The sequence below is a fragment of the Myotis myotis genome, unplaced genomic scaffold (assembly GCF_014108235.1).
Source record: "Myotis myotis isolate mMyoMyo1 unplaced genomic scaffold, mMyoMyo1.p scaffold_m19_p_1, whole genome shotgun sequence".
In the NCBI taxonomy this organism is placed as follows: domain Eukaryota; kingdom Metazoa; phylum Chordata; class Mammalia; order Chiroptera; family Vespertilionidae; genus Myotis; species Myotis myotis.
In genome coordinates this window covers 216,370,014-216,393,299 of record NW_023416313.1, presented here as the reverse complement: position 1 = coordinate 216,393,299, position 23,286 = coordinate 216,370,014, and the positions used below count along the sequence as shown (strand labels likewise).

Sequence of the window (23,286 nt, the reverse complement as noted above, 5' to 3'; positions counted from 1 at the left end):
GCAAAGTGGGGCAGAGTGGAAGGCGGGCAGGACCCTGGGCGGGGAGGGTCCTGGCAGGGCTGACACGTGCGGGAGGGTAGGGGGTGGAGGGGGTGTCCGAGCAGGGCTCAGAAATGGCATTCCCTTTCCAAGCTGTTTTCTGGCCCAGCCCCTGAGATGGGGTTCACGCAGCCGCTTCGCGCAGGCAGGCTGAGCGCTGCAGAGGCAACACCGGCCACCTGCGTCCCGATCGCCCCTCCCACGAGACCCCCCGAGGACACAGGGAGGAGCACACATCCGGCCCCTCCGTGCCCCCGCGGGAGAGCGATGGCCCTGCGGAGCCCTCCTGGCAGCCGCGTCCTCCCGAGGCCCGGGGGCAGCTGCTCCGCGCCCGCGGGCGCGCGCCCAGCCTCCGCCCCTCCACGGCCTGCGGTGGCGGCGGCCGCGGGCCCCTCCGCACCACGCCCCGCCGGTGCTCTGGCCGCCGGTGCTCCCGCCGCAGCCGCGTCCCTCCCCTCCTGCCGGCGGCCCGGGCTCAGCCGGTGGCACCTTCCTCCGCCCGCTTCCTGCACCGGGACCTGGGAGCGGTGAGTGCGCCCGCCGGGCAGCTGGGACCGAGGCCGGGACAGCGGGGCAGGCGGCGGGGGCGGGGGTGTAGGGGGATGACAGCGGCGGACGCGGGGCGGAGGGACCACGGGCCTCCAGCGAGGCCGGCTCCCCAGCACTAACTGCAGCTGGAAAGTGGAAATTCCGTCTGCGAGAGAGGGCTTGGCGGCCAGTGTAGGACGGAAGGCCTGGGAGGTAGGGCCCTTCATGCCAGGGACCTGCCGGCACGTGGGTGGCATTTGGGGACACAGCAAGCCAGAGGGGGCTGCCCTGCCCAGGGTGCCTGGGGTGGGGCACATCTCAAAAGCCCAACACTGTCCGGGTTCCCTGGGGACGTGCCCGCACCTGCCTAAAGGTTAGGCTCACTCGGGAGGAGCCCAGGACCCACCCAGGGGGGCTCTCCTGGGCTCAGTGGCACCAGCCCGGCTGGGGAATGTCATCCTGCTCAAGCGGGGGGGGGGGGGGGGGGGGGGGGGGCGAGCAAACTGCTATCCACTGACTGTCTGCTGGTCCTGGTACTTATCCCGAATTATCTCCTTTAACTGTCCCAGTTCATCCCTTCCTTCTCTCAGCGCATGGCCCTCTGCTGGTCTTCAGCCCGCACCTACACTGTTCAGAGGCTCCTTCTTCATCCACTGCACCATGCACACCACCCCTGGGAGCATTCCCAAGGTACCTCCTATCCCCTTGTAGGTTTCCGGTGAGAAGTCTCCTCTTTCAGGAAGGCCACCCTGACTGCCCTCCTCCTGATCAGGAGCTTTTGAACTTTGGGCTCCCACAGTGTGGCCCCTCCTCCCCCGCCTCCTCCTCCAATCATAGCTGTTGTCAGAGTATTGTAATTGCTGTGGTAATCCTAGTTTTTCCTTCTAAATCAGAGTTTCAAAAACTCCGCCATTCAATTTCACTTTATTACATATGGGGGGGAGGGAGACATTTTCCTTCCCCTCCTAGGCTCTTTAACTGGCCTGATAATGAAATCGGCACCAGACAGATTCACAAGAGAGAATAACCACATTTAGTTACAAATGTGTGCATGGGAGCCCCACGTCCATGAGCGAGTCAGAGACCCCGAATCCACGAGGGGCTCAAAGACAGGAAGGGAAATGAGGTATGCATGACGTTCTGAGTTAAGAATGAGCCGAGGTGCCTTGGGGCTTCAGAGGGGAAAGGTCATTGCAGGATGATAAGAACAGATGCTCAGTAATTCAGAGTTTGCCTTACCCCAGAGATAGGTCACCAAAAAAAGAGTTATTTCTGGTGATAACTCCTATTATGGGCAAGGCCCCTAATTCAAATTCTTCTAGGTAGTTAAGGGGGAGGCAGATGTTTCTCTTGAGCCCACAGGGTCTCCATAGCCTTTAGCTCAGAATAGCCCCCATGCCACAGAGAAGGGAAAGAGACGGGTCGCATGTCCTCATATGCAGCCTGCCACCCCTGCGGGCCTCACACTGCTGGTCCTCTCTCCTCTCTGGCCAGCCTGTACTGGCCCGGATGCCCAGTGTGGCTCCCTTGAGGCTTCCCTGCTGTCTAGACTCCTGACGTGCGAGCTGTGGCTCCAGCGCCATCTCTTCTATGTCCCCTGAGCTCCTGCCTCCACCAGGCAGCCCTCCGGGGTGCTCAGCTCCTCTCCTCCATATCCACTTAGCCACACAACCCTGCATGACAAGGGGAGGGTGTGCAGGCCACTCACTGTTCCCTGGCTGGCTCCCGCCTCTCTCCAGCTTTCTTTTCTTCCTGTCCAGGAAGGCACACTGAGCAGACTGGCTCGGCCCCTGTCTAACCAGCCCCTCTCCCCTCGCAGCGCCCCACCCCCAGCTCTGTGCGGGTTCTCAGACCTCGTTCTCTCAGACCTCACAGCCGCTCAGCTCGCCTTCTGACCCAGTTCCCACTCGCCTTCCCCACTATGGAGAGTGTGTGCTGGGGGTGGGGATTAGGCCGTGGACGTCCTAAGGGAGTGATCAGGCCCGTTGCTGAGGGGCACTCGGTGCCTCTTTGTCCACAACTGGACCCAGTGGTCAATTCCAGGGCAAGAGGAAGAACCTCCACACGTACAGTCACGGTTCTATTGCACTTAAGTTCACACACACACATTTCTAATCCTCACCTGAGGATATTTTTTTTATTACTTGAGAGAGAGAGAGAGAGAGAGAGAGAGAGAGAAAGACCATCAATGTGAGAAACATCCATCAGTTGCCTCCCATATGCACCCGGACCAGGGATGGAACCCACAGCCTAGATATGTGCCCTGACTGGGAATCGAACCTGCAACCTTTTGGTGAACAGGATGATGCTCCAACCAACTGAGCCACCCAGCCAGGGCAAGTTCACTTATATTTAAACGGTAATTGTGTCCCACTCCCATAAGTGGCAAACAAGAAAACATAGAAAACCAAGCCGTGTTATTAAATTTTAATTAATACCTGTTGCCTGCAGACCAGCCTCTAGGTTACAAGGGGAGATGAGCAAGAATTAAGCTGGCGCTCAGCCCATACTAGCGCCCAAGTGAGACTTTCTCCTTGGGGTCATGAAATGGACTCAGAGGGAATTGGACAGGGAATAACAAACTATGTGATGAAATTCCCACCTGTCAGCACCTGCTGAGTGCTAAGTGCCACCGGGGCTCAAAGTGGTACAGAACAAACCTTCAGTCTATTTTGTGTCACCTGAAGGGCCACTTCCTCCAGGAAGCCCATCCTGATGTGCCCCCTTACGCTGCACTTCTGCTGTAACACTTGTCATGTTTTATTGCAATGGCATATTGGCTTCCACTCCAGAGTGTCAGCTCCATAACCACCACCAGGTCTATCTCACTCAGTTCACTGCCCAGGTACCTCCCACAGGGACTAGAGCGCAAGCATTGACCCCACTGAGCCCTTCCAGCAATGTCATCTCCTCCTCCTCCTCCTCCTCCTCCTCCTCCTCCTCCTCCTCCTCCTCCTCCCCATCCAAACCCCACACCCTCCATCCTTCAACGCCCTGCCCTGCCGAGGGTCCAGCTTCAACCAGCTGAGCCCACCCTGAGCTCTCCTGCCCCTGAATATTCCATCTCTGGCCGTGCCTATGCCCAGGGAACATTCGACTCCATGGTCCGGGGTGTCCCTACACCTCCACAGGGCAAGCAGTGCGGTGACACCGCAGTGACTCGATAGATCCTGGGGAGTAACTCACTGTGGCGCTTCCTGCCGGGAGGCAGCTGTGTGGGGTCTTGGCGGCTGGACGAGTTCCCTGTTGCTCTTGTAACAAATTACCACAAACTCAGTGGCTTTAGAACAGTGCACATCTATTCTCTTGCGATCCTGGAGCTCAGAAGTGGGGAGAGAATCCATTTCGTTGCCTTTTCAGCTTCCAGAAGCTGCCGGCATTTCTGGGCTCGGGGCCAACTCCGGTCTACGAAGCCGCAGGGGCCGCGTCTCCCCCGGCCTGCATCTCTGATGCCCTCCCTCTCCTGCCGGCCGCTTTCAGCCTGGTGAGGGGTGTGGGCCCACCTGGGTAACCCAGGACCGCCTCCCCAACTCCAGATCCACAGTCACGCCTGCTAAGTCCCTTGTGTCTGCAAGACAACACATGCACAGGTTCCTGGGTTAGAACATGCACATCTCGGGGGGTGGGGAGGGGCATTATTCTGGCTACCACCACGGCTGTCCCTGGTATCAGAGGGCCTGGCGCTGGCCGCATGTTAACAAGCTGGCATGCACTGAGCATTCACTCCGGGCCGGCACTGTCCTCGCACATCACACGGCTCTCCTGAGGCAGGTGCCTGCTGTCATCCTCACGGTACAGGGGAGGCGCTGAGAGGGGAAGCGTGCTGGCAAGTGGCAGAGCTGGTTCTGAGGGGCGCTGCCTCTCTGGCACCGTTATCATCCCCATGACACCAGCTGGCAGCCTGGAGGCCAGGTGAGGTCTGAGGCCCAGCACAGAGCGTGGATTCACTGAGATTTCTGGCGAGGGCCCTGTCCAGGTTACAGTTCTTTGCCAGTCCTCTCCCATTCCCATTCTTTCTCACGATCCTACTACCCACACCCCATCAGAGGCCCCAGGCTTATACAGGGAGCCTCCAGGACTTCTTTCTAGGGGCTCCAGGCAGAGTCCTGGGTGCCAGACCACTCAGATCCACCCTGGCCTCACCCGGCATCCACACAGCCAGGTAATATGAGTCCCGTGGGAGGCAAATCTTACAATGCACAACGAAGAAAGTGAATGCCATTTCCCAGCTCGCCATCACAAAGGCCTGTAGTGTACTGAGCCAGAGGGGCACACACAAGCCTTCCACGGGCCTTGGATGAAGAGGGTGCCAGTGTTGGTTGCGCACTCCCCAGAGTAGTTCTAAGAGTTTAATACTCACTAACTCATCGAACACTCACCACACCCCTGTGAGATAATTTATTATCCCCATTTCACAGATAAGGAAACCGAGGCACAGAAAGGTCATGTAACTTTCTGAGGTCACACAGTCAGTGTAAAGCGCCAGGATTCGATCCATTCTCCATAAGCAGGGAAACCAAGGCAGAGGCTGGTCAAGGCTGGTTGAACAGCCCCAGCCTGGCCCACCCTACCTCAGTCGGCCAAGCCCCCTTTTGTATCTTCCCAGCCTGACCTGCTCCCTGTGCACCTGCTCCTGGGGAGAGGGAAGTGCATAGATGTCTGCCTGATTTCTTGAGAGCACATTTATATTTCGCTAGAGGCCCAGTGCACGAAATTTGTGCATGGGTAGGGTCCTTAGTGGCTGCCGGCTGCCGGCAGGGGCCTTCCTTCATTCCGTGCCACCCCCTGGTGGTCAGTGCACATCATAGCAAGCGATTGAACTCCAGGTGGGTCAAACTCCTGAGGGGACACTTTGCATATTAGGCTTTTCTATATCTGACTCTTACACTGACCTTCATTATTAACCCCATTTTAAAGAAGAAGAAACTGAGGCCCGGGGAGGCTACATGACTTGCCAGAGCTCTGACAACCAGAAAGAACATCTGAGATTCAAAGCCAGATGTTCAGATGCTACCCGCCCTCCCAACTGCCTCCCCCTGAGCAAGCCTAGCCTGAAGGCCTCCTCCAGGAGTCTGACTTCCAGCCAGGGATGCCACATGGGTTCCCCAGCTCTCCAGAGATGCCCAGGCTTCACCTGGGCTCCAGCTGACTCCCCACCAGCCGCAGAGCTTCCTGCCTCCCGGTGTCCTTATGGGAGGGGAAACGTCTTACTCAGGTTGTCTGATTAATCAGCTCAGGCCCCAGCCTGCTGCACTGTGGCTGATGCCAGAACTTGTCCTCAGACAAAACAACTTCTCTGTGCCTGAAACTGGCCAGGGAGGTGCTGGGCTCGGCAGTGGCGCGTATTTCTCAGCGGGAGAGCTGCCCGCAGGAATGAGGAGTTAGGAAGCTCCCAGGCAGCAAGCACAGGGCAGCTTGCAGGAGGAGGTGCAGGATGAGCAGGGACCAAGAGGAGCTGGCTCTGGAGCCCAGAGAGGAAGTAGGGACTCATTCTGCTTTTCGGGGGATAAAGAGATTTCCTCTGAGGCTGGCCAGCTGTGCTAATTGGAAGAATGAACTGGGAAGTTGGTGATTTTTCTTATTTAAGTAGATCATCTGTGAGCCCTCTGAAATCTGCACGCATTGCTCGGTGAGTGTGAGTGTATCGCAGGGGCGTCTCGGCAGGAAGCAGAGGCACAGGCAAGCAGGGTGACTGAGGAGAGGTTAACACAGGGACGGTTTTCAAGGTGATGCTTAAAGGAACCAAAGCAGGAGGAAGGAGGGGGGAGGACAGTGCAGGAAAGGGACTGTGACAGGAGCTGGCGACTTCCGTAAAGGGAGGCAGCCACACTGAAGACACCTGGCAGGTGGATAAGTACTCCCCAGACCCCACTCCCCTCCATCCTCTGATCCCAGTGAGTGCTTCCCGTTGGCCAACCCCAACAGAGGCCAGATGGCAAGGGGGCCCGTGATGTAAGCGCTCGAGTGCGGTGGAGAAGGGTGAAGAGCACACCTGAAGGGGCCCATATCGAGTCCTCGGCACGCTCTGGCCTGGGACCACATCCTCTCTGGTCCAGCCATCGCTGCCGTTTCTGCGCACTTGCCCTGTGCCTCCCTGGGCTTGACACTGGGAAAATGCAAATGCCAAGGCCGCAAACCCTGGAGAGCCTGGAAGAGAGGGAATGACATCAATGCCACTGACGCTGTGTACGGAGAAATCCTGACCGCGAGTCTGGAGCCTGGCCTGGTGTGGGAGGTGATTTTTTTGTGGGTAAGAAAGGCAGTTATTAGCAGTGTCTCAAATCAGCATTCCATGAGCCTGGGCCATAATTTGCCATTCTCTAGGAAGGTTCTGGAAAGCAATTTGTGCTTCATTTTCACCGAGAGAGCTGTGTGCTGTGTATAAGGCTGATGCTGGGTTTTGTTTACAAAACAACGAATTTGCTGCCCCTGCCAAGGATTGGACATCGTGACACCAAGAAACACAGCAATGAAGTGAATCTCTTTGCTTCTCCAAATCTTGCATTTTCATAGGGAAAGCGCAGCCAGAGGCGCCAAGCCTGTACCCATGGGCCAATTCCGATCTGTAACTGGTACAGGCGCCGTGCTGTTCTGTCTCTGAAGAGTGAAGCATAAATCAAAACGGTGCTTCTTTTAATTGAAGACTATTTAGACCAGCGGTTCTCAACCCGTGGGTCGCGACCCCTTTGGGGGTCTAACGACCCTTACACAGGGGTCGCCTAAGACCATCGGAAAACACATATATAATTACATATTGTTTTGTGATTAATCACTATGCTTTAATTATGTTCAATTTGTAACAATGAAATTGGGGGTCACCACAACATGAGGAACTGTATTAAAGGGTCGCGGCATTAGGAAGGTTGAGAACCACTGATTTAGACTGTGAAAGGTTCTAGGTATCCTTGAACATCTGTAAAGAGACTGAGCTACAAAAAGAGAGGCAGGGCCCAGCTGGTGTGGCTCAGTGGTTGGGTGTCGACTCGGGAACCAAGGGGTCGCTGGTTTGATTCCCAGTCAGGGCACATGCCCGGGTTGCAGGCTCGATCCCCAGTAGAGGGCATCTCTCAGCGATATTTCTATCTCTCCCTCTTTGTCTTCTCTCTCTAAAAATCAATAAAACATTTTTAAAAAGGGAGAGAGAGGCAGGGAGACAGGGTCACCAAGTACTGCGCAGTGTCCCCCTCCCCGGGACTGTAATGTGGCCGCCCTGGCAGGATTCACTTTGTAATCAGCAGTCTCCACGGCAGGCACCGTACCTGAGAGTCAGAACTCTGCACCTGGCAACGGATGATGCTGGGCTTTCAAACGCCCGCTCTTCCCGAGGACATAGGGTGAGGGGCATGATCCCTGCAGGAAGCAGCTTCCAGCCCGGACTCCGTGCAAGTCCTGGCCCAGGTGCTCAGAACTCAGCGGCGTTGAGACAATTCACTGAACCCGTGTCCTGACCTGTGAAAGGAAGAGAATAACACTGCTTGTTGGGATGGAAAGAGCACTGAGGACAGTAAACACTACCAAGATAAGAGCCATAGATAAAGAGGGTATTTGGAGCGGACAGTCACAATAACAGCTAATATCTACTGACCCTACTGTGTGCTGGGTGTTGAGCTGAGGGCTTTATTTAACTCAGGCAGTCATCTCAGCCAACTTTTGAAGCTGTGTCCCTTTCTCACATGAGGAACCCGGCGCTGAGGGTTAGGGACTTGTCCAGGTCACCTTACGAGTAGATGGCAGAGGTGGGATTCAAACTCAGGCACTCTGATGTTCAAAGCCAAAGTCTTAACAGCTGCTTTCAGTTTAGCAGTTTTTATAAAGCAGGCGTGCATCTCTGTGGCATGAATTGTTAACCTGGGAAACGCCATTTGTGAAGGTTTTGCAAGCAGAAGAGGTTGATCCAGCCCCAGAGAAGAGCCTGCTGGGAGGTTGCTGGGCGTGTGCCCAGCAAGAAAAGCAAAATTCCAGTCTCGGCCACCTGCCTGCTGGCTCCCTCTGCCTCCCCCGCCCGGGTATCTTCTGCCTTCTGCCCACTGTCCATTTCCTTCCAGACACTCGCCTAGGGGTCCAGTCAGAAAGTGTGGGGCGTTGAGCCGCCCCGAGGAGCTAGCAGAAAGTGAGACATAGCTCTCTGCCTTTACCTCCCCTGCGTCACTCCAGCTGCCCTCCATCCTAACCCCGGAGAATCTGTCCTGACAACCAACCGCACCAGCTCCTGCAGACACCTGCAGCGCCCGGCCCCAGACACTCCCTTCACAGACATAGGGGGGCACCCTGCTCTGAGCCAGGCCCTGGGCAGGAAGGAAGACCATGCATGCTAGAGAGAGGGCTGTGGAACAGTGACCCCACTGGGCAGTGCAAAGAATGCTGGGAAGGGAGTCAAGGGAGCACCCAGGGAGCTCCGCACAAGTTGCCTGGGGCAAACAATAGGCTTCATAGGGGAAGTGACTTTCTCATCTTCAAACTGGGGCGGGCGCTCAGGAGGTGTTCTGGTGGAGAGGGACGCAGGTTAAGGTATGCAGGTGTGAGAGAGCGGGAGGTGCTGATGGCACAGCTCAGGATGGCTTGAGAGAGGCTGCAGGTGGTGATGATGGCTGTGGACTCACCTGCCTGGGTGTGAATCTCAGTGCCTCCATTTATTACCTGTGTGACTTTGGGCAAGTTACCTGACCTCTCTGTGCCTCATTCCCCTTTGGGTACAACGGGGTAATAATAGCATCTCACAAAGTGGCGAAGCTCCAATGAGTTCATGCATTTAAGTGCTTGGAACGGTGCCTGACTCAAAAACTGGGAGCTGTGAATATCGTTCTTGTTGTCTGTGAGCCTGTGGGGCAGAGGACCCTAAGGCTCTGTGAATTATCAACAGCACCAGCAGGGGTCCTCTGTGCTGTCCATGCCACCCCTGCCACGGGCACGCTCGGGCCCTGGGAGGCACCAGGGATCCAGCAGGCAGCAAACTGCCTCCTGCTGAGGTCGGAGAGTTGGAGAGAGCCTGAGCAGCAACAGGAGGGGCCTTCACCGAGTGGCTACCGGTGTGCTGACGCTGAGGACTCGGAGGGAAAGGGTATAGAAGGGCTGCTTCGTGCGCTCTCCCAGCTTCTCACCAAGGGGTTCTGGATGTGGCTGGAGAAGGACCCCGGGCCCTTCCTCCTCAGCCAGGCCCAGTCTGAGCTCACCCAGCAGCTCCGGAGCCGGTCCCGGGGACAGGATGGAAGCGCTGTACCTCCAGGACAGGTCTGCACTCCCCGGGTTTCTCAGGGCAGGCGCCCAGCCATGGCGTGGAAGGGCAAGGCTGGGTGCGCAGAACTGGAGGAGGGGGTGGGGGAGGGATGCGGTGAATGGGAGCACAACGTGGCCGTGTCGTCCAAGGAACAGAAAGGCCTGGCCGGAAACGGACCGGCCCAGCGCCCCAGGCCACCCCCGCCAGGCGCCAAGGACGCAGCGCCCACCTGCTTGCTGCGCGGGCCGTAGGAGGGGCGCGGTCTACGGGCGGCTGGCGGGGTGATCGTGGCCGGCCCCTCGCCGCACGGGTATGACTCCCCAAAGCCAGTCCTTTTCCCCTTGTCTGGGTCCCGGGAAACCGCTGGAGGGCGACCGCCGGAGCCCGGCACCGGTAGCCAGCTCTGAGCCTTCCCCGGCGCGGCCCGGGAGCGCGCGGTGGGTGCAAGCACGTGGCCCCCACGTGTGCGTGCGCGGGCGGAGCGGGCGGCCAGGTGCGGGAGTGGCCGCGTGTGCGTGTGCGTGTGCGTGTGCGTGTGCGTGTGCACAGCCGGGCGGTGGCGCCAAGTGCGGGCGCGCCGGGAGGCGAGCAGACGCGGCATTGGCAGCGGAAAGGCCTGCTTGGTGTCTGCCCAGCGCCCAGCGTCCTCCGGCGCGTCCCTGTTCCTCTTCTGGGCCGGGTGTCTCTGCTGCGGTTGTTGCCTGGTTTAGCAGCCACCCCCTCGGCTGGCTCCGTGGCCGCCTGGTAATTACTTCCAGCCCTTCATTTCCCAGAGTCCACGCACGGCACAGGTGACACACATTTCCTTTCCTGCCCCCTACATCTGTGCGTTCCCCCTTAGGCGGGCGGCTGTCAGGGTGGGGGGAGCCGGGGGGGGGGGGGGGGGGCGGGGGCGAGGAGGACAGAGGAGGACAAAGCTGGGCTGTGATTGGCCGCTGGGGTCCCTGGTTGGCAGGCCCCCTAAGCTGAACACAGAGATGCGGTGTGAAAGGGCACAGCAAGGCTCTTTGCGATCAGGGGTGGGCAGAGGAGAGACCACTGACTTGGAGTCAGTGGCTTTGGGCAGGTCACTTGCTGTAGCTGGGACTCTGTAGAATGGAGATAAATACTAGCCATGGCCACCTCCCAGCGGGCTTGCGAGGGCAAAAGGAGTGAGACTGGTTTGAACTATACAAATCTGAGATGACATGGTTATGTCTTGCTTAACCCTGCCCTCCCCCCTTCAGCCTCCAAAAGGAGGCAGGAGGGGCAAGGACTGAGAGTCCCAGCGGAAGCGGGGCTGGAGCAATGCGGCTGCACTAGACTGCATGGACCAGCGCATCTGTTGAGAGCTCAGTTCCAGAACTGGAAGGCTTGGGTCCAAATCTTGGCTCTTCCACTTATTAGAGATACTAACTGGAGATCATCACCTACCCTCTTCTTAAGCCTCAGTGTCACCTTCTGTGAAATGGGCATGATAGTAGAGCCTGCTTCCTAGGATGGTCATGACATCATGCAGATACTATAAAAGCGTTGCAGTGGCCCCTAAAAGTTAGCTATGAGTGTTCTTGATGTTTCCATTATGCTGCCGCCTTCTGGGTACAGTACACTCTATGGAGAGAAGACTCACCTAACAGGAAACAAAGAGTGGAAACTGGTTTCATCCTTTCTATCTCAAACAAGATACCTTACCTCTGAGTATCTCGTGGGGGAAAGGGAGATTATTATACCCACCTCACAAAGTTGTTATAAAAATTAAAATCGCCCGGCCGGTGTGTCAACTCATGGGTTGAGTGTCGACCCATGTACCAGAAGGTCGCCAGTTCGATACCTGGTCAGGGCATATGCCTGGGTTTCTGGCTCGATCCCCAGTAGGGGGTGTGCAGGAGGCAGCCAGTTGATGATGTTTCTCATTCATGTGTCTATCTCTCCCTCTTCCTCTCTTTCTCTAAAATAAATAAAAGCAAATCCCTTACAAAAATTAAAATCAAGTAACCTTATGAATGCATACAGTGCTCATGATAAGCCCATAAGTGATTTTGGAGAAAAATAATCCTTATGTTCCAGTTATCTATTTTACTGCATAAAAAACCACTTTAGGAGGTTAAAATAACAGTCCTCATCTATTTTGCTCATGAATCTGTGATTTGGGCAGGGTTTGGTGGGGATGGCTTATCTCTGCTCCTTGCAACATCAGCTGAGAGGGCCCAGCTGTGGCTGGGGATCTTTTTCCAAGATCACACAACATGTGGGAAACCAGTTGATCCTGGCTCAGCGGGGGCTGTTGGCCAGGGTCTAGGTTCCTCTCCATGTGGTCCTCTCTCAGAGGCCACTAGGGCCTCCTCCCATCAGGGCACCCAAGTTTTTAAGAGCAACATCCCAAGAGACAGGAGGTGGGAGCTCCCAGTCTCTTCAGACCTGGACTCAGAAACTGGCACAGTGTGGCCTCGACTTTATTCTTCCGGTCACGTAGTCACAGAGTCCACCTAGATTCAAGGGGAGGGGTCTTAGAACCCATCTCCCCGTGAGAAGAGCATCAGTTTCCAAACATATTGAATCTACCAAAACTTGAAAGTCTTCCCTTTTGCTTTGTTTTCCTGGGTGCCGTGGTGTAACAAATTAAGTCATCTTTGCTAAAGACCAGCAGACGTACAGTTGGCCCTGCCTGGGGCCTTATCACAGAGCCTGTCAGGGTGGGGATCAGGTTCTCTGGGCCTTGCAGGGCTGAGGGTGCAGGCATCCTACATGGTGCCTTCGCGAGTGTCTGTTTCGCTGGAACCCCTGCGGCTTCAGTCCCCAGCTCTGCCAAAACCCATGCCTTTAAAACAAGAGAGAGAAGCCGGGGAGAGAGGAATCTGGATTCAGAAAGCTAGATTGTAGCAGGTGGCCCAGGCTGAGTCTAGTGAGCATCTCTGTAGCTTAGGTCCCTGGAGAAGTCTGTCTGTTTTTTGAGAGGACTGCTGCCTGGGTGGTTGGAGTGACTGTTGTCATACATTATTAGGTTATTAATTGATGGGTGGGAGCACTCCTGGTGGGAAGGCAGGCTGGTGGGAACGCAAGCAGGTTGGGGAAGCAGGCCTGCGGTCCCCATGGCAACCTTCTGGCCTGTGCTTTGTGCTTCCTGTATCAGAACAGGAAGGATGTCCCAAGCAGCTCTCTTTAGACAGACCACAGACTCTCCAAAGAAGAAATCAAAGTCTCTCTTTCGGCAGAAGCTTCCATGGTAATGCGTTTCCATACATAGCTACCCACCCACGCCCTCAGAGCCAAAACCAACCTTTTTCCTGTGGCCTCATCCCATACCCTGTCTCCCTCAGTTCCTTAGCTCCTCACCCTGGCCTTCTGCACGTGGGCTGCAGAAGTGAATGGAGTTTAGGTTCATTTACTGATTCAGACATCCAGCACATTTTTGTTGTGCATTTATTTTGGCGGAGAACAGACCCAGCTCCTTCCTCCTGATGGAACCTACCGTTTGGAGGGGAAGATGGGCACGAATAAGTCATTGTATAAAGTCCCATGCATCGCATTGGTAATTATTAAAACACAATGAATTCAGACCCTGACTTGAATCACAGCTCGGCCGCTCAGCCAGTGTGAGTGATCACAGGGTCCTTAAAGGTGAAAGAGGAGTCAGGAGGGCCAGAGTCAGAGGAGATGTGACCGTGGGCGCAGAGGGAGGTGGGAAGCACTCAGTTCCCCACTATTGACGTTGAAGACGTAGGGGCCACAAGCCAAGGAATGCCAGAAGCCCTGAGACGCCAGGAAAGATAAGGAAGTCCATTTCCCCTCCGCCCCCCCAGAAGGAAGGCAGCCCTGTCAACACTTTGATGTTAGCCCCGTGAGATCCACAGCAGACCTTTGACCACCACAGAGAAGAAATCTGCGTTGTCTTAAGCCATTAGGTTTGTGGTCATTTGTTCCAGCAGCAACGGGAAACTCATAAAATAGCCAAGAGCCCCGTCTTTGGAGCCAAGCAGTCCTGCTGTTTCTGAGCTCTGTGACCTGGGCAGGCGGCTGGCGCTCTCAGAGTCTCAGCAGCCTGGCCTGTAACACCGGGATAACCCTGCCTCACGGGGCCGATGCGAGGGTGCAGACGGGAAACGGCGGGAAGGTGCTCAGCACGGGGCATAGTACAGAGCACGTGCTCCCGAATGGCAGTGACTGCACTTCCTGATCCGAAGCTGCTCCCGCCTCCTCTCTGGCCGCTCGGGGCCGCGGCGCCAGGCCCTCTGGGAGGATCCCTGCCGCTCCTCCTCTTGGTCCTTTTGGCATCTTCATTCGCACCTGGGCACTTCTGCACCTGCAACAGTGCAGCGCCTTGTATCAGCTCCTCTGATGCAAACCTGTGCTAAAGTGTAAGGCCCAAGGCGCCTTCAAGACGCAAGTCAGTGAAGGTCCCTGCAGGCCAACAGCGATGGCTCCTGACAGACACTTCTGGTGCTTACCAGAGCCCTCAAGGCTCCTCCAAGGCCTTTACCCCCACCAGCTCCAAATCAGCAGCGTAGCCGTGGGGAATAAGGCAATGCGCTGTAACAAGCATCTTACCCAGTTGGCCTGCCCACCCTTCACCGGTCCCAGGGTGAATCAGGCTGCGGGCGGACCTTCTAGCCTGAGGGATCGATGCTGTCACCACCACCATCCTCAGCGTCACTGCATCCTCACTGACACGGGTCAGGAACCTACTGCATGCCAGGCACTTGTCGGACCTCATCTCTCGGGTCCTCACAGAAGCCCATTGATCGGCCAGGAAGGCGACTTGTTAAGGTCACATAGCCAGACAGTGACAGCTCAGGATCTCAACCTCCTCCGTCCGGCCCAGAGCCTCTGCTTTTCACCTCCGTCCCTGACCACGGGGTTGCCGCCCTGTGCCGAGGCCTTGCTGGGTGCCACCAGCTCAGGGCAGACTCCAGAGTCCTCCCTCTGGTGACACCCGAGCTGCCTGGACCGCTGGGGGCCCTGTCGCCCTCACACGAGCCTCCAGAACATTTCACCCGTCCCTCAGCCCAGGTCCCCGGAGGAGTGTTCATGTTGGGGGCAGGCCGGACACCCAGGGTTCAGGCAAGCCTCTGGTCTGTCATCCAGTGGGGTCGGCTGGCACTGGGGCTGAGAGAGATGGGAAAGGAACTCAGGGGGTGGGCCTGGCCCAGTTTCGGCCCTTCTGTCTTTCCAGGATGGGAGGAGCCACTGTGGCAGGCCCTGGCAGCCCCCATGAGGTCACCCCCCCCCCCCCCCGACACACACACACACACAGGGCTTGAGCATTCTCACCCTTCACTACATGTCCTTCTCTGTTCAGCGCGGCTCCAAGGTTCTGGCACTTTGGGCTTCGGGCCGGGAGTTTGAATGGGGGAGGTGAACCAGGCTTCTCTGGAGGCCACGTTTTGATTGCAGACTCACTACTTTGGCTCAGCTGCAGGTTTACCTGGAGAGGTTTGTGAGGATCGGGGTTCTGGGTCTCTAGGCCCCTCAGGCCACAGCTTGATGCTCGGTGTCATCACGGTTTCTCATTCAAAGATGAAATCATAGCGCCAGAGTAGGTCACAGTGCGGGCTGTTCTTCCTGTCCCCGAGCGGCATTTCACAGAGGACGTGGGCTCAGCGATATGACTAACGCTGAAGCCAGCTTCCTCCCATCTGCAGCCCCAGAGGCCCAGTGGGGAGGGAAAGGGGGTCCCTGGCCCCGGAGAGAGAGAAAGGCTTCCCATCCCAGATGCGGTGGGGCAGCCTGGGGCACCCTGGGGCAGCCTGGGGGAGGGGGCGGGCACCGTGTCAGCAGCGTCTTCCCGGCACAGACGGCCTGTGTGCACATGTCCAGGTGGCTGGGCTGCCTGTAGGCAGAGCCAGGGGTGCTCTCTTTGGGCCGTGTGTCCCGGGGGGAGCCTGCACTCCTCACCCACCCGTCCTTTCGTCTGGGAAGGGGAGAGCCAGCCACACTGCCGCAATTCGGAAATGGCGTCTGGTCTGTGTGCACCGACCCCCCCCCCCCCCCCCATAGCAAGGCGCAGCCTTCTCGGTAACTAACATAGGAGACCCTTGGAGAGGGCCCCGCAGAGAGGGGTTCCTGGGACCCCTGCCAGTACAGTCCCCGACAGGACGAGCGCGATTTGCTGTCTGGAGGAGACGAGTCCCACAATCACGTAGCAGAGCCAGGGGCACGAGCATCCTCAGGGACACCCTCCGTGGATGGTGGGCGTGGGCTTCCGGGCTCCAAGGAGGGAGGAGGCCATGCCAAAATAGTGTGGCTCTGACGTCGGCAGCGGGGGGCCTAGAATGACCGCTCTGTGGTTTGGCTGTAAGACCCCCGATCAAGAGCTTTTGCCTGGCCGGGCCCCACCTGAAGGAGGAGGAGGCGGGTCCAGGGAGCCTCCAGGGGCCCGTGGGGCTGCTCTGCCGGGAGAGCTAGGAAGATGCTCCCGAGAGCCAGAGCCCCCGTGACGCCCAGCCCTGTGCTTGCTCCCCACCTGGGGCCCGAGATGTTTAAAAACATGAGCGCTGCCTCACTGGTGGCCCAGAGCCCTGCTCCAATGCGCTCGCCCCGCTGGTCTGAACAACAGGACCCAGCCGGCCTCCGGCGCAGACCCAGTGCGTCTGCGCTTGGCTGCCCGAAGAACTGTCCAGAGAGCTTTTAAAACAGCAGTGCCAGCACCGCATCTCCAGCGAGTGTGGTTTCCTTCGCCTGGGGTGGGGCCCGGCATTGGTATTATTTGTTATAAGCTCCCAAGTATTCTCTAAGGGACGTGAGACCCACTGACCCAGATGTTGGTTGCTGGTGGCTGGAGAGTGACATCCTGGGCGCGGGAGTGGAAACAGCTTGCCCCATCCTTGCCTCGTGGTCCCGTTGTTCTCGCTGGGGTCCGAGGTTACCTGGCGGCTCAGGGAGGACCCCTGGTGCAGGCCTCTCCTGGGATTCCGGAGGTGCTCAAAGGGGGTTGATGGGTAGAATTAGTGCAGCCACTTCTGCATGCCCCCCAGCCCCCGAGGTCCCCTGTCCCTAATTCCGGCTTAACACCCCCCCCCCCCAAGGTTGCTCCCTGCCTCTGGGGTGTGTGGGAAGCAGGCCGAGCAGGTGGAGGGAGCAGTCCCGTCGCCCTGGTCCTGTGGCTGGCAAGTGCTCCTGGGCCACCGCCAGCCTGACACATGATTCTGCCTCAGCTCCGGAAGGGGCAGCCTCCAGCTGGGGTTTTCTAGACGGAGCTGGGAGGTGTGGCCTGCGGGAAATCCCTGGAGGGCGAGTGTGGGTCCTGGTGGCGGCCTGGGGGGTCCACCAGGCCCCGGAAGGTGCTTTTGCGGCTCCTCCCCCGACCTTCTCGGAGCCACAGAAAAAAGCCCAGCTGTTTGAGGATTGAGAGCAGAGCTCAGCCGTGAAGCAAGTCACAGAGGACCCGGGATCCCGCTGGGACAGCTTCCTGTCGCCGCCACGCTCTGCCTGCCCCTCACCTGGCTGAGGCAGCCGCCTCCCTGGGGTCTGGAGGCTGAGCAGGTGGGGTCAGCCAGCATTCGAGGGTCAGGAAATCCATTTGTTAGCTCATGACCTGCATTTAGAGAAACAAAACAGAAGAGACCTGATCAGAGGGCGTCGCAGACGGTAGGGTAAGTACTGCGTTGGGGAAGTTTGTGTCTGTGTGCATGCGCCTGTGTGTGTGTGTGTGTGTGTGTGTGTGTGTGTGTGTGTGTGTAGAATGTGTGTGCTGGGTTACAAGGTCAAGTGCATCTCTTGCTGTGGTTTGTGGTCAGAGAGCTTAAAGGCAGGGAGTTGGTGCCTCGATGCCTGGATTCTGGATTCAGACCGCCCTGACTTGCTGTATGAACTTGAGCGACTGTGTTGTAGCCTCTCTGGGCTTCGGGTTCTGTGAAATGGGTTGGCGGCGCCAGGCCTGTCCGAGCCTTGTGAACCCAGATGGGACTGAACTTGGACACAGTTCCGAGGCGTTAGAAATGAGAGTCTGCCTTGTTGCTGGAGTGAGTGGGAAGCGGTGGGGGCTGAGGAAAACCGCTGCCTGCGTTCTACTCCCGCCCCAGAGGGAAATCAACAGCCTCTGAGTCAGGCACTTGTAGGAAATGAAACAACCTTGTTGAAAGAATGTGGAGGTTGGAGCAGAGAAAGGAAGAGAAACTGGGTCTGCAGGAAACTCCCTGCTCTGTGGGCTCGGGGCTCCCGCGAGCAGGGCCACCCTGGCATGGTGAGCGGTGATCCGTGTGCCCGTGTGCACCCCGTGGAAGCGACCAGCTAGATCACGTTTATGTGCCAGCTGTGCTCCCGCACGCGGCCCCTCCTCCTGGCTTGGAACGTGCAAGCGGTCCTTACTTGCGCCAAAGGGCCCTTTCCTTCTGTTCGGGGCTGACGTTCTCCTGGTCATTAAAGTCCTCGGAGACCCCTCTGTGCTGATGAGCATTTGTCTGCAGGTTTGCGTTAGGTGTTGGGTTGCCTGTGTGTGATGTCTGCTCCGTAGCTGGATGATAACTGTGTGATCAGATGCCGTGGCTCCTTGCTCTGGGTCTTTGCCCCGCCCCCTCCACTCGGGGAAGCACGACTGGACACACAGGTTTTCTTCAGTGGGTGCTGAGGGGATGGGTGACCTGGCAGAGCATCCTCCAGGCGCAGGGCTGGCCTGGGACCAAGCCTGGTGGCCCTCCTGGTGGCAGCTATACGGACTGGAGCCTGGCAAGGCCTGGAGGAGGAGGGTGGCCGCTCAGTGCCCATAAAGACAAACCAGAAGAGAGCGTGGCGTAAAGGACAGTGCGGGCCGGCCTGAGTTCAGGTAACTGTGGAATCCTGAGCAGGTTGGGAATCCCTCTCCCAGCCTCAGCTGTGTTTTCTTCATCTGTAAAATGGGCACCGATGAGAATGGCATTGGAAGAGAGGTGCCTAGCAGGTGGGGGGCTCTCGGAGGGTAGGGGTTGGCTCTTCTGTCCCATCTGCATCTTTTCGCTTACAGAACACTTTTGCACCCGCTGTGTGTTGATTTTTGAGGGGTAAGATTCCTATGGAGACCAGGGGTGGAGAAGGGACGCTCCGGGCAAGGTGTCGTTTCCGCCTGGGGTGGAAACTAAGCGTAGTGTGGTGTCTGTCTGTCCTCGGGCGCTGGTGGGAGGGAGGACTGGCTGTGACAAGGCCTGGTGGGAGAGCAGGACCCTCTGAGCAGCTCAGGCAGCTTGAGCAGGTGCCAGGTTGGAAACAAGGCTACAGTCATTCCTCCTTGTCACCTTTCTGTTTCTATAAATGAAAACCCCACTGTCCCAGCACCCAACCTCAACCACCTCCCCACCCTAGCCATCTACCCATCTACCAACCCATTCATCTCTCTCTCTACCCACTCACCAATCCATCTATCCATGCACCCATCACCCATCTAGCCATTCACATACCCAGCCATTTACACACTCATCCATTCATTCATCTGTCCACCCATCTACCCCTCATTCATTCATCTGCTCATGCATTTACCCATCTACCCACCCACCCATTCATCCATCTATCCACTCATTCACTCACATCTATCCATTTACCTCTCATCCGTGTATCTGCCCATCCATTTACCCATCCGCCCACCCAGTTATCCATCTAAAAAATAATTTTTTTTAGAGCTAATAAGGACTAATCACTCAGAGTCAGGAATACCTCAGATTTGTCCCTGACTGTTCCCCACCTCCCTTCTAATTAATTGTTAGTTACCACAGCTTCTTATCTCCTCTCTGACCATGCCCCCTTTATGCCTAGATCCAGTCATGCCAAGCTACTTTCAGTTCCCCGGAGGAGCCCATCCTCTCTCTCTTGGATTTGATCTGTTGCACACATGTGTCTACAGCAGAAACACCTGTCTCCTCAGGCAGCCCTTCCCCTTCTCCTGGTCTCAGCATAACTTGCTCCTCAGGAAAGCTTTTCTGGCTGGGTTAGGTCCCCTCTAACGAGCTCCCTTAAAATCCTCTTCTCTCTTAGGAGCTGGCTCGCTTATCTACTCCCCCCCCCCCCCCCCTGTGAGACAAAGCAACTTGAGTTACCCTAGGAGCCAGTGTTCAGTGCAGTGCCCTCCATATAATAGATACGCAGTAAATATTTGTTGTGTGCATGAATAAGTGAATGGGAGAGTGGGTGGGTGGATGGACGGATGATGAACAGGTGGACGATTAGAAAGCCATTCAAGGGTTCAAAGCAGGAGGGACTAGGTTAGATTTGGGTGTTAGAGGATGGCTTTGAGGGTGGTGAGATGCCATGAAACTGATTCTGGGGAGGAGGCCTTGACCACGCCCATCGGGGCACTGGTCGGGGAGCTAAAGAGGAGACGGATGTGGAAACATTTAAGAGTTGAAAATGGTAGAACTGGGTAATGGAGTGGATGCTGTGGGTGGGGGTGAGGGGAGAAGCTGAAGGCCAGCCATCCACCCTGAGTGACTGGGCAGGCAGCAGACCAGTGGAGAAGCAGGCGGGCAGGCCTCGCTGAGCACGTCCTGTGTGGTGGCAGGAAGCTGGGGAGGGTGGTGCGGTCTGCGCGCCCTGAGAGTGCAGAGGGGCTGAAACTGTGGAGGAGCTGTCATCCCACAAGAGTGGGCAGAGTGACAAGCATAAACCAGCAGTGAATGTGAGTGGGAGGGACAGGCAGTAAGCCCGCCGTCCATGGCCTGCGGTGCAGTCCTTCCTGCAAGTGGCCTTCCTGGAATCTTAGGAGATTGGAGGCGCCCTGAGGGCGGGAGCCATTTCTTCCTTATCCCTCAGTCCCGTGTCTGGTCTGGTGCTGAGGACCTTGCAGATGCTCACAGATACTTGTCTAAGGAAACCCAGAGGCACTGGGCTCTTGGGCAAGCCACTCCCTCCCCTGGAGCCTCAGTTTCCTTGTCCCTAACACGGGGGACTTGACAAGGCTGTTGTGAAGATCGGGCAAGAGGGCAGATGTGAAAGGCTCTGGGGACGGCAAAAGATTTTGCAAATATAAAGTGTAAGCACAGTCACTTTCGTTTGAGATACAGATGCAGTCGCCATATTTGAAAAGCCGGCGTCAGGCTGCTGAGCTCCCAAAGGCTGTGTCCTGGCGCTGACCACGGGGCTGCCGGGTCTCCAATTCCCCTTCCAGCCGCCTCCGCTCCCCAGCCTGGGACCTCGTGTCGAACACTCGATCAGGAGCAAACCCCAGACTTTCTGGACCTGTGGGTCCCTGGCTCCTCCAAGTGTGGCTCACGGGCCGCAGCACCCGCAGCACCTGGGAGCTTGTGGCCGGTTCTCCAGCCCCGGCTCAGGCTCAGACGCTCGGGGTCAGAACCTCACGTTGTGGTTCAGTCATCTGCGGCGGCAGGTCCTCCGGTGACTCAGGCACCAGGGTCTGAACCCCTGTCTAGAATGTCAGAACCCTTTTTTTGTTCCAAAGTGAACGTAGGAGGTACTTTACATAGTCCATGTTTCCTTGCCCTGCAGGCTTGACTATTTGTGACCTTGGGTGCCAGAATTCACTCAGTAAGGAAAGAGGAAGCCGCGAGCAGTTGTCCCGGCCCACCCCGTGCATATACTCGCTCACACGGGTAAACAGCAGGCTTTGGGCCTGGTGACTCTCAGGGGATTGTTGAGACCTGCCAGGGCGTGTTCTCGCGGTGGCTCATTGGCCCTGTCTTATTGGCTTGGGAGGGCCTGTGTTTATGAATGGATGTTAGCTTCCTGTGGGTGGATTGCATCTGGACGGGGAGGGGGGGAACCTGAGGTCCTGGGCTAGGGGGGCGGAGGCCGGGGGGGGGGGGGGGGCTGCGCTGCTGTGCACTTCCTCATAGCGGGGCCCGGTGGACCCTTCGGCCCCACAGGCACGGGGCTGGGATCCACGGACAGGAGAGCTGGCGCAGGGAGGGGAAGGAGGGCCTGATTCTGACTCCGCTGGGCTGTGGGCAGAGCTTAGGGGTCACAGGTCTCAGCTGCCCCTTCTCCCCTCCTCTCACCATCAGAACATGGAAACAAAACAAAAACACAAACAGAAAAAACAAACAAACAAACAAACAAACAAAAACAAGCACTGCCTGGGCACTGGTGGAAGGAATGCAACATGGTGCGGCCGCTGCGGAAAACGGGACGACGGTTCCTCAGAAGGTTAAAAAATGGAGTCACCATGTGGTCCTGCGATTCCACGTGTGGTGTATGCCCCCCAAAACAGAAAGCAGGGACGCACACAGATACCTGCACGCCCATGTTCACAGCAGCATTATTCGCAACAGCCAAAAGGTAGATACCACCCACCTGCTCATTGACAAGTGGATGAGAAAACAAAATGCAGTACACGCATAGAGCAGAGTAGCCCTCAGCCTTAACAAGGAAGGACCTTCCGGCACGTTACAGCATGGGCGAGCCTTGAGGACCTTATGCGAAGTTAAATAGGCCGGTCACACAAAACACAGAAACTGTCCGACTCCGTTTGTATGCGGGACCTAGAATAGTCAAATTCCTAGAGACGGCAAGTAGAATGGGGGGTTCCAGGGGCCGGGGGTGTGGGAGACGACAGGGGAGTGGGGAGCTAGTGTAAATGGGGACAGTTTTCCAGTTGGGGCAGATGAAGAATTCTGGAGATGGATGGTGGTGACGGTTGCACAACAATGTGAATGTGCTTCATGCCAGAGAACAGTGCACTGAAGAATGGCCAACATTCCATAAGGAATTTGGGTCCTGCCATAGGTGTGATAAGAAACGGATCAGTGGGTTTAAGCAAGGAGGAGGAGGATCTGGTCTGCATTGTAGGTGTTGAGTGATAACGGTGGGGGGCAGAGTGGGAGAGTTGGTGGGGTGGGCTTGGCTATGGAGAGAGCCATGGGGGGTAGAGGTGAGAAGGCAGCAGCTTTGGACCAACCAGGCCCATCTCCTGCCTGTTTTAGAGACGCTTATGAAAGTTACAGGCCCTCTTCCCAGGAAAAATGCACACACTTACCTATATAATAAAAGCCTAAGTGACCATTATGGCAGAACGACCAGAATGACTGGTCACTATAATGTGCACTGACCAACGGGGGCCAGAGGCTCAATGCAGGAGCTGCCCCCTGGTGGTCAGTGCACTCCCACAGGGGAGCACCACTCAGCCAGAAGCTGGGCTCACAGCTGGTGAGTATAGCAGAGGTGGTGAGAGCCTCTCCCACCTCCGCAGCAGCGCTAAGGAGCAGTGAGCAGGTGGGTAGTAAGGAGTGAGGGGTCCTGGACTATGAGAGGGATGTTCAACTGCCTGCTTATGGAGGTGGTTGGACATCCCCCCAAGAGCTCCCGGACTGTGAGAGGGCGCAGGCCAGGCAGAGGGAACCCCCCATCCCAGTGCACAAATTTCATGCACCGGGCCTCTAGTATGTGTATAAGATTGAGCATTTGCTTTCTGGGGAACCCCAGAACCCCAGACAGGGAACTGCTGGACTGATGTGTCTGAGCCCTTCCCCAGCACACTGTACCCACTTCCAGCCTGCGCTCTGGCTCAGGGGCCACAGGGCCAGTGGGAGCCAAGACAGGCTACAGGTTGTGGGAGGAGGGGCCCCGGTTGGCAGGTGATGAGATGTGGGTCCTGAATGCTGAGGGGATTCTCT

At 57.0% G+C, this 23,286-nt stretch overlaps 1 protein-coding gene across 5 annotated transcripts in view; it reads left to right on the top strand.

Moving 5' to 3' along the window:
• The first annotated feature begins 216 nt into the window (after nucleotides 1-216).
• GPR68 (G protein-coupled receptor 68) overlaps nucleotides 217-23,286 on the top strand; it is a 29,332-nt gene continuing 6,262 nt past the window's right edge. Inside the window, exon 1 of one of the 5 annotated variants that reach the window (XM_036315607.1) lies at nucleotides 217-566. The gene's annotated coding sequence lies outside the window, so the exon portion shown is untranslated. Of the gene's footprint in view, nucleotides 567-9,548; nucleotides 9,796-16,801; nucleotides 17,350-17,426; nucleotides 18,519-23,286 lie in introns of those variants that run through there. The other 4 variants (XM_036315622.1, XM_036315615.1, XM_036315593.1 and 1 more) reach the window with 4 other exon arrangements.